General features: G+C 36.4%; 1 pseudogene; it reads right to left on the bottom strand.

Annotated features, from left to right (window-relative positions):
* The window catches only part of LOC130844303 (kinesin-like protein KIF17), a 46,500-nt pseudogene extending 35,040 nt beyond the window's left edge, over positions 1-11,460 (bottom strand).
* Positions 11,461-12,531: the final 1,071 nt, after the last annotated feature.

Genomic DNA, 12,531 nt, shown 5'->3' with positions numbered 1-12,531 from the left:
AAAAGCAGCAAGAGAAAAGCAACAAATAACATATAAGGGAAACCCATGAGGATAACAGCTGACCTTTCTGCAGAAACTCTGCAGACCAGAAGGGAATGGCAGGATATACTGAAAGTCCTGAAAGAGAGAAACCTACAGCCAAGAATACTCTACCCAGCAAGAATCTCATTCAGATTTGAGGGAGAAATCAAAAGCTTTCCAGACAAGCAAAAGTTAAGAGAATTCAGCACCACCAAACCAGCCTTACAACAGGTGCTAAAGGAACTTCTCTAAGTAGGAAACACAAGAAAAGGAAAACACCTACAAATACAAACCCAAAACAATTAAGAAAATGGTAATTGGAACACACATGTCAATAATCACCTTAAATGTAAATGGATTAAATGCTCCAACCAAAAGACACAGACTGGCTGAATGGATACAAAAACAAGACCCTTCTATATGCTGCCTACAAGAAACCCACTTCAGACCAAGGGATACATATAGACTGAAAGTCAAGGGATGGAAAAAGATATTCCATGCAAATGGAAGTCAAAAGAAAGCTGGAGTAGCAATACCCATATCAGACAAATTAGACTTTAAAGTAAAGACTATGACAAGAGACAAGGAAGGACACTACATAATGATCAAGGGATCCATTCAAGAAGAACATATCACAATGGTAAATATCTATGCCCCCAACATAGGAGCACCTCAATACATAAGGCAAATGCTAACAGCCATAAAAGGGGACATTGAGAGTAACACAATAATAGTGGGAGACTTGAACACCCCACTTACATCAATGGACAGATCATCCCAACAGAAAATAAATAAGGACACACAAGCTTTAAATGACACATTAGACCATCTCGGCGTAATTGATATTCATAGGACATTCCATCCAAAAACGACAGAATACACTTTCTTCTCAAGTGCACACGGAACATTTTCCAGGATAGATCACATCTTGGGTCACAAATCAAGCCTTGGCGAATTCAAGAATATTGAAATCATATCAAGCATCTTCTCTGACCACAACGCCAGGAGACTAGATATCAATTACAGGAAAAAAACTGCAAAAAATACAAACACATGGACGCTAAACAATTCACTGTTAAACAACCAAGAAATCACTAAAGAAATCAAAGAGGAAATCAAAAAATATCTAGAAACAAATGACAATGAAAACACAACAACCCAAAACCTATGAGATGCAGCAAAAGCAGTTCTAAGAGGGAAGTTTATAGCAATACAGTCCTACCTTAACAAGCAAGAAAAATATCAAATAAACAACCTAACCTTACACCTGAAACATTTAGAAAAAGAAGAACAAAGAAACCCCAAAGTGAGTAGAAGGAAAGAATTCATAAAGATCAGAGCAGAAATAAATGAAAAAGAAAGGAAGGAAGCAATAGCAAAAATTAATAAAACTAAAAGCTGGTTCTTTGAGAAGATTAACAAAATTGAGAGACCATTAGCCAGACTCATGAAGAAAAAAAGGGAGAAGATACAAATCAACAGAATTAGAAATGAAAAAGGAGAAATCACAATGAACACCTCAGAAGTACAAAAGATCATGAGAGACTACTACAAGCAACTATATGCCAATAAATTGATAACCTGGAAGAAATGGATAAATTCTTAACAAAATACAATCTTCCAAGACTGAACCAGGAAGTAATAGAAGCTATGAACAGACCAATCACAAGTACGGAAATTCTGACTGTGATTAAAAATCTCCCAACACACAAAAGCCCAGGACCAGACAATTTCACGGGCAAATTCTATCAAACATTTAGAGCAGAGCTAACACCTATCCTTCTCAAACTCTTCCAAAATATTGCAGAAGGCAGAACACTCCCAAACTCGTTCTACCAGGCCACCATCACCCTGATACCAAAACCAGGCAAAGATGTCACAAAAAAAGAAAACTACAGACCAATGTCACTGATGAATATAAATGCAAAAATCCTCAGCAAAATACTAGCTAACAGAATCCAACAGCACATTAAAAAAATCATACACCATGATCAAGTGGGGTTTATCCCTGGGATGCAAGGATTCTTCAATATATGCAAATCAATCAATGTGATACATCATATCAACAAATTGAAGGATAAAAACCATATGATCATCTCAATAGATGCGGAAAAAGCTTTTGACAAAATTCAACATCCATTTATGATAAAAGCTCTCCAGAAAATGGGCATAGAAGGAAATTACCTCAACATAATAAAAGCCATATATGAGAAACCAAAAGCCAACATCATTCTAAATAGGGAAAAACTGAAAGCATTCCTTCTAAGAACAGGAACAAGACAAGGGTGTCCACTCTCACCACTATTATTCAACATAGTTTTGGAAGTTTTAGCCACAGCAATCAGAGAAGAAAAAGAAATCAAAGGAATCCAAATTGGAAAAGAAGAAGTAAAATTGTCACTCTTTGCAGATGACATGATATTATATATAGAAAACCCTAAAGACTCTACCAGAAAACTGCTAGCACTCATTGATGAGTTTAGTAAAGTAGCAGGATACAAAATTAATGCACAGAAATCTCTCATATTCCTATACACTAACAATGGAAGAGCAGAAAGAGAAATTAAGGAAACTCTCCCATTTACCATTGCAACAAAAAGAATAAAATACCTAGGAATAAACCTGCCTAAGGAGGCAAAAGACCTGTATGCAGAAAACTTTAAGACATTGCTGAAAGAAATCAAAGACGACACAAACAGATGCAGGAACATACCATGTTCCTGGATTGGAAGAATCAACATCGTGAAAATGACTGTACTACCCAAGGCAATCTACAGGTTCAATGCAATCCCGATCAAATTACCAATGGCATTTTTCACAGAACTAGAGCAAGAAATCTTACGATTTGTATGGAAATGCAAAAGACCCCGAATAGCCAAAGCAATCTTGAGAAGGAAAAATGGAGTTGGTGGAATCAGGCTTCCTGACTTCAAACTATACTACAAGGCCATAGTGATCAAGACAGTATAGTACTGGCACAAAAATAGAAAGAAAGATCAATGGAATAGAATAGAGAACTCAGAGGTCAGCCCAAACACATATGGGCACCTTATATTTGACAAAGGAGGCATGAATATACAATGGAAAAAAGACAGCCTCTTTAATAAGTGGTGCTGGGAAAATTGGACAGCTACATGTAAAAGAAGGAAATTAGAACACTTCCTAACACCATACACAAAAATAAACTCCAAATTGATCAAAGACCTACATGTAAGGCCAGACACTATAAAACTCCTAGAGGAAAACATAGGCAGAACACTCTATGCCATCCATCAAAGCAAGATCCTTTTTGACCCACCTCCTAGAATCATGGAAATCAAATCAAGAATAAACAAATGGGGCCTAATGAAAATTAAAAGCTTTTGCACAGAGAAAGATACCATAAACAAGACTAGGAGGCAACCCTCAGAATGGGAAAAAATAGTTGCCAACGAAACAACGGACAAAGGATTAACCTCCAAAATATACAAGCAGCTCATGCAGCTTAATACCCAAAAAGCAAATAACCCAATCTACAAATGGGCAGAAGACCTAAATAGACATTTCTCCAAAGAAGACATACAGATGCCCAACAAACACATGAAAAGATGTTCAACATCACTAATCATCAGAGAATTGCAAGTCAAAGCCACAATGAGGTATCACCTCACACCGATCAGAATGGCCACCATCACAAAATCTGGAAACAGCACATGTTGGAGAGGGTGTGGAGAAAAGGGAACTCTCCTGCACTGTTGGTGGGAATGTAAGTTGGTACAGCCACTATGGAAAACAGTTTGTAGGTTCCTTAAAAAACTACAAATAGAACTACCATATGATCCAGTCATCCCACTACTGGGCATATACCCAAAGAAAACCGTAATCCAAAAAGAAACATGTACCATAATGTTTATTGCGGCACTATTTACAATAGCCAGGACATGGAAGCAACCTAAATGCCCATAAACAGATGAATGGATAAAGACGATGTGGCATATATATACAATGGAATATTGCTCAGCTATAAAAAGGGATGAGATGGAGCTATATGTAATGAGGTGGCTAGACCTAGAGTCTGTCATACAGAGTGAAGTAAGTCAGAAAGAGAAAGACAAATATAGTATGCTAACTCACATATATGGAATCTAAAAATGGTACTGATGAACTCAGTGACAAGACAAGAACAAGGACGCAGATGCAGAGAATGGACTGGAGAACTCGAGGTTTTGGGGGGCAGGGAGTGAAGGGGAAGCTGAGACGAAGCGAGAGAGTAGCACAGACATATATATACTACCGACTGTAAAATAGATAGCCAGTTGGAAGTTGCTGTATAACAAAGGGAGTTCAACTTGAGGATGGAAGATGCGTTAGAGGACTTGGACGGGGAGGGTGGGGAGGAGTCGAGGGAGGGAATACGGGGATATGTGTATAAAAACAGATGATTGAACTTGATGTACCCCCCGAAAAATAATAAATTAAAAATAAAATAAAATTTTAAAAAAAGTGACCCAGAGAGTTACTCACCCTTCTTTCATTTGAGGATACAGTGAGAAGTGTGCAACCCAGAAATGGTCCCTCATGCAACCATGCTGGTGCCTTGATATTGAACTTCCTCCCTGAAAAACTGAGAGAAATCAATTTTGTTATTTATAAGCCACCCAGTGTATGATATTTCTGTTATAATAGCCAAAATAGGTGAGATAAGTGTTATTGGCTTATTAATGATTTCATTTATTCATCAGTTCACTCATTCAACTTGAGTTAACCATTTGCTTATAGGTGCAATTTTGCAAGATTAGATCAAACTTAATGTCATGTCAGTATTGTAATATTTTTAAAGCCACAAAAGTCTATCTAAAAATTAATTGAAGATTAGAGGGGGCTGATCCCATTCCTTGAGTTTTAAAGTGGCATATGGGAACCATTTATAATTATGAAATTAATGCTACTATATAGTGATAATTATAGACATAATATGAGTCAGAATGCTTTTGTACTAATTTATAAAATATTCCTTTTCTCCTGCATGGAGCTTTACTCAGTTAGGCTCGGATTTAGTGTGTGTGGATGATTTCATAGATCAGGGACCTCTACTGTTGTCAGATAGCTATTAAGCAGAGGGTATTTAATTGGAAGGAAATCTTTCACTGGAATTAATACATATTTTATGCCTATTTTACTTAATACTTATCTAGATGACACTTGGAATTTTTTTACTCATTTCTAGAACAATGATTTTCATTTTCACATAATCTTTCTAGTCCTAAAGCTCATTCACATATCTTATTTGAATGTATAAATAAATTATTGCACAGGTTTACTTCTTGCTTAAAAATATTTCAGTAATTTTCCAGGTAAACAAAAGCAGTGCTTTTAGAAAACACTACCAAGTGACTAAAAGATGTGCATATACCCTAATTATGTGGAGAAATATGCCAACATGATATGAACCTCTCAAACCATTTGAGAGATTCAAACATATGTTTAAATCAGGTCTTGGTAGGTGGCTAGAATATTGCACTAGGCAAATATATACTACAATATTCCAAATCCCCAACTTCCGCTGGATGTCATCATTCATACTTTCCTGTTTTGCAACTAAACCAAATAGTTGGCTCCTCAGTGGTGTAATTTAGGCAGCCATAGAGGCCTTTGGAGGAAATCAAATTACTCTTGAATACAGCATCTATTTTTCATAGGAACTAATGGTGGCCTCCATACACAGAAATATACTAAAAGATGAATAGAGTACCTCCGAAGCATCTCTTGGAAAGGAAATATCTTCATGCCCCACAGGTACATACACACACACCCAAATATATGTATATGAACATATGAAAAATAAACATAGTATTCATGGTTATTTCCTTTAAAATTTAAAAGAACTGTTGTTAAGTACTGAGTCAGAATTTTGGGCATCTTAAAACTGCTTTTGCATTTATCCAGTTTGCCCTAAAAATATACCACTTAGCATTGTCTCAAGTAGTATAAAGAGACCAGTTTCACTTTCCTTTGCTAACCCATTTGCAATTATATGTTTCTCAATTTGATAATTGATAAAATGGAGGCTTATCATTTAACTTTGTTTCAATTACTAGTGTTAAACATTTTCATATGTGTTCTGGATAGGCAAATAATGGTTTCGATCTAATAGGTATATAGTTAAGTAACAATAACTTGTCTCCTTCCTTCCTTCCTTTCTTCCTTCCTTCATTCATTGAAGAAGAATTTATTAAATGTTCAGTGTGAGCCAAGTTGTGCTCTCTTTGCTGGATCTACAATATTGAACCATCAGGTAAAAGATCCTTGCAGTCAGGAAGCTTTTATTCCTGTAGAAGAGACAAGCAATAAACACAGTAAATAAGTGAAAAATACATGTTAGATGGTAAAACCTGCTAAGAAATGAAGATGGAAAGAATTTAGGGTATGATGGCGACAGTGTACTTTGCAAAAGAGTAGTCAGGGAAGACCACATAGAGAAAGTGATTTATGAGTTAATGTCTGATGTAGATGATGGAGCTGGCCACTCAAACAGATACCTGGTGTTCGAACCTGAGAGAACAGCAGGTGCAAAGGCCCTGAGTCATACACTTGCTTAGTCAATTTAATCAACAGTTTAGGAGATCAAATTGAAGAGAGTAGAATGAAAAAAGGAAAAGTGCTAGGAGTCAGTGAGATACCAAGGAGTCTGGGGCAGATGCCCAATCCTGGATAAAGGCAGAAGGGGTGTGTTTTCTGTAGAAAATGTCTAACTTGCAATAAAACTGACTAAAAGTAGTTTTGCTTTCAGTTGTCACCATGTATCTGGTGATTATATGCAATGTCAGTGGTAAAACTTAACCTCTCCCCAGGGCAGACCAATTCCATCGCTCTTACTTTGATATGACCTTGGTGAGATCAAAAAGTTAAAGGGGAAATCAGATCATATAAGTCCTTAAAAACTATGTAAAGAACTTTAGGGGTTACTCCATGTGAAACAGACAGTCACTGGAAGATTTCAAGCAGAAGAGTAAGATGATCTGTCTTATATTTTAAAAGGCTGGCTCTGGATAGTGTGTAGAGAATAGAATGAAGTGGCCAAGGATAGAAATAGAAAAATGAATTTGGGGCAATTTCAAAATTTTAGATTAAAGATGATAGTGGCTTGGAGTAATGTGGTAAATGATGAGACAGGGAGAAGTGGTGTTTTTAGATCTGTTTTGTAGAATGGAATTCATAAGGTGGCTTGGGGGAGGGCAATTATTTTGTGGTAAATTATACATAACACAAAATTTACCATTTTAGATATTTTAACTGTACAATTTATTACCATTAACTACATTCTCAATGTTGTGCATTAATCACCACTATCCATTTCCAGAACTTTTTCATCATGAGACAGAAGTTCTGTAACCATTAAATAGTAATTCCATTACTCAGCCATAAGAAGGAATGAAATTGAATTATTTGTAGTGAGGTGGATGGACCTAGAGTCTGTCATACAGAGTGAAGTAAGCCAGAAAGAGAAAAACAAATAATGTATGCTAACTCATATGTATTGAATCTAAAAAAAAATGGTGCAGATGAACCCAATGACAGGGCAAGAATAAAGATGCAGATGTAGAGAACAGACTTGAGGACATGGGGTGGGGGGTGAAGGGGAAGCTGGGATGAAGTGAGAAAGTAGCACTGACATATACACACTACCAAATGTAAAATAGATAGCTAGTGGGAAGCTGCTGCATAGCTCAGGGAGATCAACTCGATGATGAGTGATGACTTAGAGGTCTGGGATAGGAGGGTGGGAGGGAGTCATAGGAGGGAGGGGATATGGAGATATATGTATCAATACAGCTGATTCACTTTGTTGTACAGCAAAAACTGACACAACAGTGTAAAGCAATTATATTCCAATAAAGAGCTTAAAAAAAAAAAAAGTATTCCCACCCACCCTCCACCCCCAGCCAGTCCTTGGTAATATCTACTCTGCTGCCTGCCTCTATGAATTCACTATTCTTGGCAGCTCATGTAAGTGGAAGCATGCAATATTTGTCCTTCTGTGTCTGGTTTATTCTAGTTAGCATAATGTTTTCAAGGTTCATTAATATTGTAGTGATACTGGAAAAGTTTTATCAAAAGTCCAGGCCCTTATTCAACTTGTCCAAAAGAATTTGGGCAAGAAACACAAGACACAAAGAAAACACACACACACACACACACACACAAACACACACACACACACTAAGGCTGAGGAACAAAGAGAACAAAGAAGCAGGTTTTTTAGGGCAGAAGTGAAAGTTGCACACCTCATAGGAGAAGAGTGGATATCCTTGCCAGTGAGGAGCACCCTCCAGGGTTGTTGATCCACCCTTTTAATCTTATTTTTAGCCCTTTGAATGGGTGGGGGTCTTTCTGATTAGGGGTGGAATATTCATTGAAGGGTGGGTTGAGGTTTGACCTCGATTGCACCAGGTTGCATCAGCTTCTGGTCCTGTGCGTTTGTCTCCTGAAGCCACTGTTTTCCCTTAAATTTTCCCTTACTAGTCAAGCATCACACGTGGAAGGTCGTAAAGGGTCATCAGCAACCTGTGCATTTTTATGTGAGTGTGCGCTCCATGGTTTTCATGGTCAGAGTTTCTTGCTCAGATGTCACAAAGTTTATGTTTTAGATGCCATTTCTCCATGCATCATGGCCTTATAAAGTGCAAAACAAGGAGTTGGCTTTGCCTTCTGCCTAATGCCTGTACATGAGGAGACTGTCCTTGGGCCCGTCCCTGTCTTTCCTGCCTCAGCAACATGAATCAGAATTTAGTTTTATGGCTAAATAATATCCCAATATATGTACATACCACATTTTGATATACATTCATCTGTTGAGGGATGTTTGCATTGTTACTACCTTTTGTCTATTGTAAATAATGCTGCTGTAATCATTAATATGTCAGCATCTGTTTGAATTCCTCCTTTCAATTATTTTCCGTATATATCCAGATGTGGAATTGCTGGATTATATGGTAATCCTATGTTTAACTTCTTGAGGAACTGCCAAACTGTGTTCTGTGGCAGTTGCATCATTTTGCATTCCTACCAGCAATGCTCAAGTGTTCCTATTTCTCTACATCCTTGCCAACACTTACTATTTTCTACTTTTTTCTTGTTTATTTGTTTAATATTTGTTTCATAATAGCTACCATAATGGGTATGAAATCTGAAGACCAAAATCCCAGGGAGATATCCTGTGGTTTTGGTCTTCACTGCTCTAATGACTAATGTTTGAGCATCTTTTTCATGTGTTTATTGGCCAATTGTATATGCTTTGGATAGGTGTCTATCCATTTATTTTTCTAGGACCATAGCCCAATTTTTAAAGGAAAGAATCAGCAAAGTGTAGCTAATAAAATAATATCTTCTTAAACTGTAAAAAAATAAAATAAAATGAAAAATGAGGTAGCTGTCATGACTAATTCAGCAATGCAAATGTTAATTAAAGGGATTGAGTGGTAAAAAGATCATGTTCTCACTGAGACTTCCTAACTTTGAAGCATAACTAACACCTACACCCCTTGCTTTTGGCAATGTTCTGACTCTGCTTCATTGTCCTCATCTCTTATTGTTTGTGAAGACTAAAGGAGTTAAAGTAGTTTAAGAAAGTGACCAGTATATAGCAAGTAGTCAATAGTCACTATTTTTATTTCCTAAATGCTGCACTTTTCAAAATCATTTGTTGAAGATTTCTCATCTAATGTGTGACCTAGTTAACATTTTCAATAAAATCTATTAGAACCTCAGAATTTACGCTCAGTTTGAGCTGCATTCTAAGGGTAGTAGCATAGCGGTTGACCAACCTGAATGGCAAGAAAAGCTGTAAGAAAAAAGAAATCAAACACCTAGAAAACACATAAACTGGGTAATCCATTTCTGAATAATCAATGTAGATATAAATTGTGTTTGAGAAAAGATTTTAGCTCAGTGGATTTAGTGCTACAGCCAAGAAAAAACTTTTTATAAGAGGCTCATGTTCGGCTTCTTTGTGGAATTATATTTAAAATATGCAGTCTGAATTGTGGCAGCATTTTGCTATTAGAGCTTGGTACAAGGGAAATAAATATAGTTTTCTAAGAATATCTTTGAAGGTAACATAATGACATGGAGGATTTAAAAAAGCTTTGCTATAAACCACAAATACCCTTTAGCTATTCCATTTAACAAAAATATACATATACTTGTGTGTGTGTCTGTGTGTGTGTGTGTGTGTGTGTTCTTTTGGATAGTCAGTTCTTTCCAACAATTCAAATGCAATACCTGTCAAATAGCATTTAAAGCAGCTGCAGATGTATAAATTAAATGTTCTGATCCGTTCTATTTACCTTGTCAGTTTCCCAATGGAGCCGCCTACTTAGCATTTTCTCTATCTTCCCTATTTGAAGATTGACGTATAGCATGAGAAAAAGCTGCTCTTAAATTTGAGGTTGTGATTCTGTGTTTTGAAAGGATAATTGTTAACATTGTGGCATTTCTTTTCCAATCTTGTTTGTTTAACACCAAATAAGACATAAAAGTTTCAAAAGGGTTATCTTAATCAGAATTCTTATTAAAAAGTATTTTTATACTTTTGCAATTAAAAGTAATAAACGTTTTCCCTCTGTAGTTGTAGAAACTGTTCAAAACTTACTTTAAAATGAATATTTTCATAATAAGTATGTCTGGATTCTCCAAATGAAATCTTTGGTTTAATACAAAAATTTATGATTTGATTCCTTTCCAATATTTGATATATATGTATTCATCTGAGATACTGCATAGTAAAGTCCCTACATATATATATATGAGAACATATATAAAATGTGCTATTTACATTTTATTTAATGCTTTGTTCACTTAACTTTCTCACATCAATGTCATAAGTTATGAAACATTTCAAATCCTAATTTATTTCATCATTTTAAACTAATGGTGTCCTTGTGAGGACATTTTGATTCATCCCATACTTTGCTGTTAAAAAATAATACCGTAATGAGAATTTTTCATCATGATAGGAGAAATCTGTATATTACTATGTATTTGCATGCTTATTTCTGTAATTGGACAGTTTTTATTTTCTTTATATTTCTCGTGCATGTCAACATGTTTTCCCCCTGGATCATTAGTTTTGTTTTTTGTTAAAGCTATTTGTATATTAAGTCCACCATACCCGATTTTGAGAACAAAAACATGCATAAATTAAAACAATACAAGTAAAATATAGCATTACAAATTAACTCTTTTTATATGTGTTGAATGTATTCTGTCTTAGTTTATTGTTTGCCTTCAATTCTGTTTGTTGTATTTTTTTTTATTGGAATAAAATTGCTTTACACTCTTGTACCAGTTTTTGAGGTACACCAAGGTCAATCATCTGTATTTATGCACATATCCTCGAATTCCCTCCCTCCCTCGACTCCTCCCCACCCTCCCGTCCAAGTCCTCTAACGCATCATCCATCCTCGAGTTGAAATCCCTTTGTTATACAGGAACTTCCCACTGGCTATCTATTTTACAGTCGGTAGTATATATATGTCTGTGCTACTCTCTCGCTTCCTCTCAGCTTCCCCTTCACCCCCTGCCCCGCAAAACCTCAAGTTCTCCAGTCCGTTCTCTGCATCTGTGTCCTTATTCTTGTCTTGTCACTGAGTTCATCAGTACCATTTTTAGATTCCATATATGTGAGTTAGCATACTATATTTGTCTTTCTCTTTCTGACTTACTTCACTCTGTATGACAGACTCTAGGTCTAGCCACCTCATTACATATAGCTCCATCTCATCCCTTTTTATAGCTGAGCAATATTCCATTGTATATATATGCCACATCATCTTTATCCATTCATTTGTTGATGGGCATTTCAGTTGCTTCCATGTCCTGGCTATTGTAAATAGTGCTGCAATAAACATTATGGTACATGTTTCTTTTTGGATTATGGTTTTCTCTGGGTATATGCCCAGTAGTGGGATGACTGGATCATATGGTAGTTCTATTTGTAGTTTTTTAAGGAACCTACAAACTGTTTTCCATAGTGGCTGTACCAACTTACATTCCCACCAACAGTGCAGGAGAGTTCCCTTTTCTCCACACCCTCTCCAACATGTGCTGTTTCCAGATTTTGTGATGGTGGCCATTCTGATCGGTGTGAGGTGATACCTCATTGTGGCTTTGACTTGCAATTCTCTGATGATTAGTGATGTTGAACATCTTTTCATGTGTTTGTTGGGCATCTGTATGTCTTCTTTGGAGAAATATCTATTTAGGTCTTCCGCCCATTTGTAGATTGGGTTATTTGCTTTTTGGGTATTAAGCTGCATGAGCTGCTTGTATATTTTGGAGGTTAATCCTTTGTCCGTTGTTTCGTTGGCAACTATTTTTTCCCATTCTGAGGGTTGCCTCCTAGTCTTGTTTATGGTATCTTTCTCTGTGCAAAAGCTTTTAATTTTCATTAGGCCCCATTTGTTTATTCTTGATTTGATTTCCATGATTCTAGGAGGTGGGTCAAAAAGGATCTTGCTTTGATGGATGGCA

Source organism: Hippopotamus amphibius, chromosome 2 (genome assembly GCF_030028045.1).
Source record: "Hippopotamus amphibius kiboko isolate mHipAmp2 chromosome 2, mHipAmp2.hap2, whole genome shotgun sequence".
Taxonomy (NCBI): Eukaryota; Metazoa; Chordata; class Mammalia; order Artiodactyla; family Hippopotamidae; genus Hippopotamus; species Hippopotamus amphibius.
This window is presented reverse-complemented; position numbering and strand designations above follow the sequence as displayed.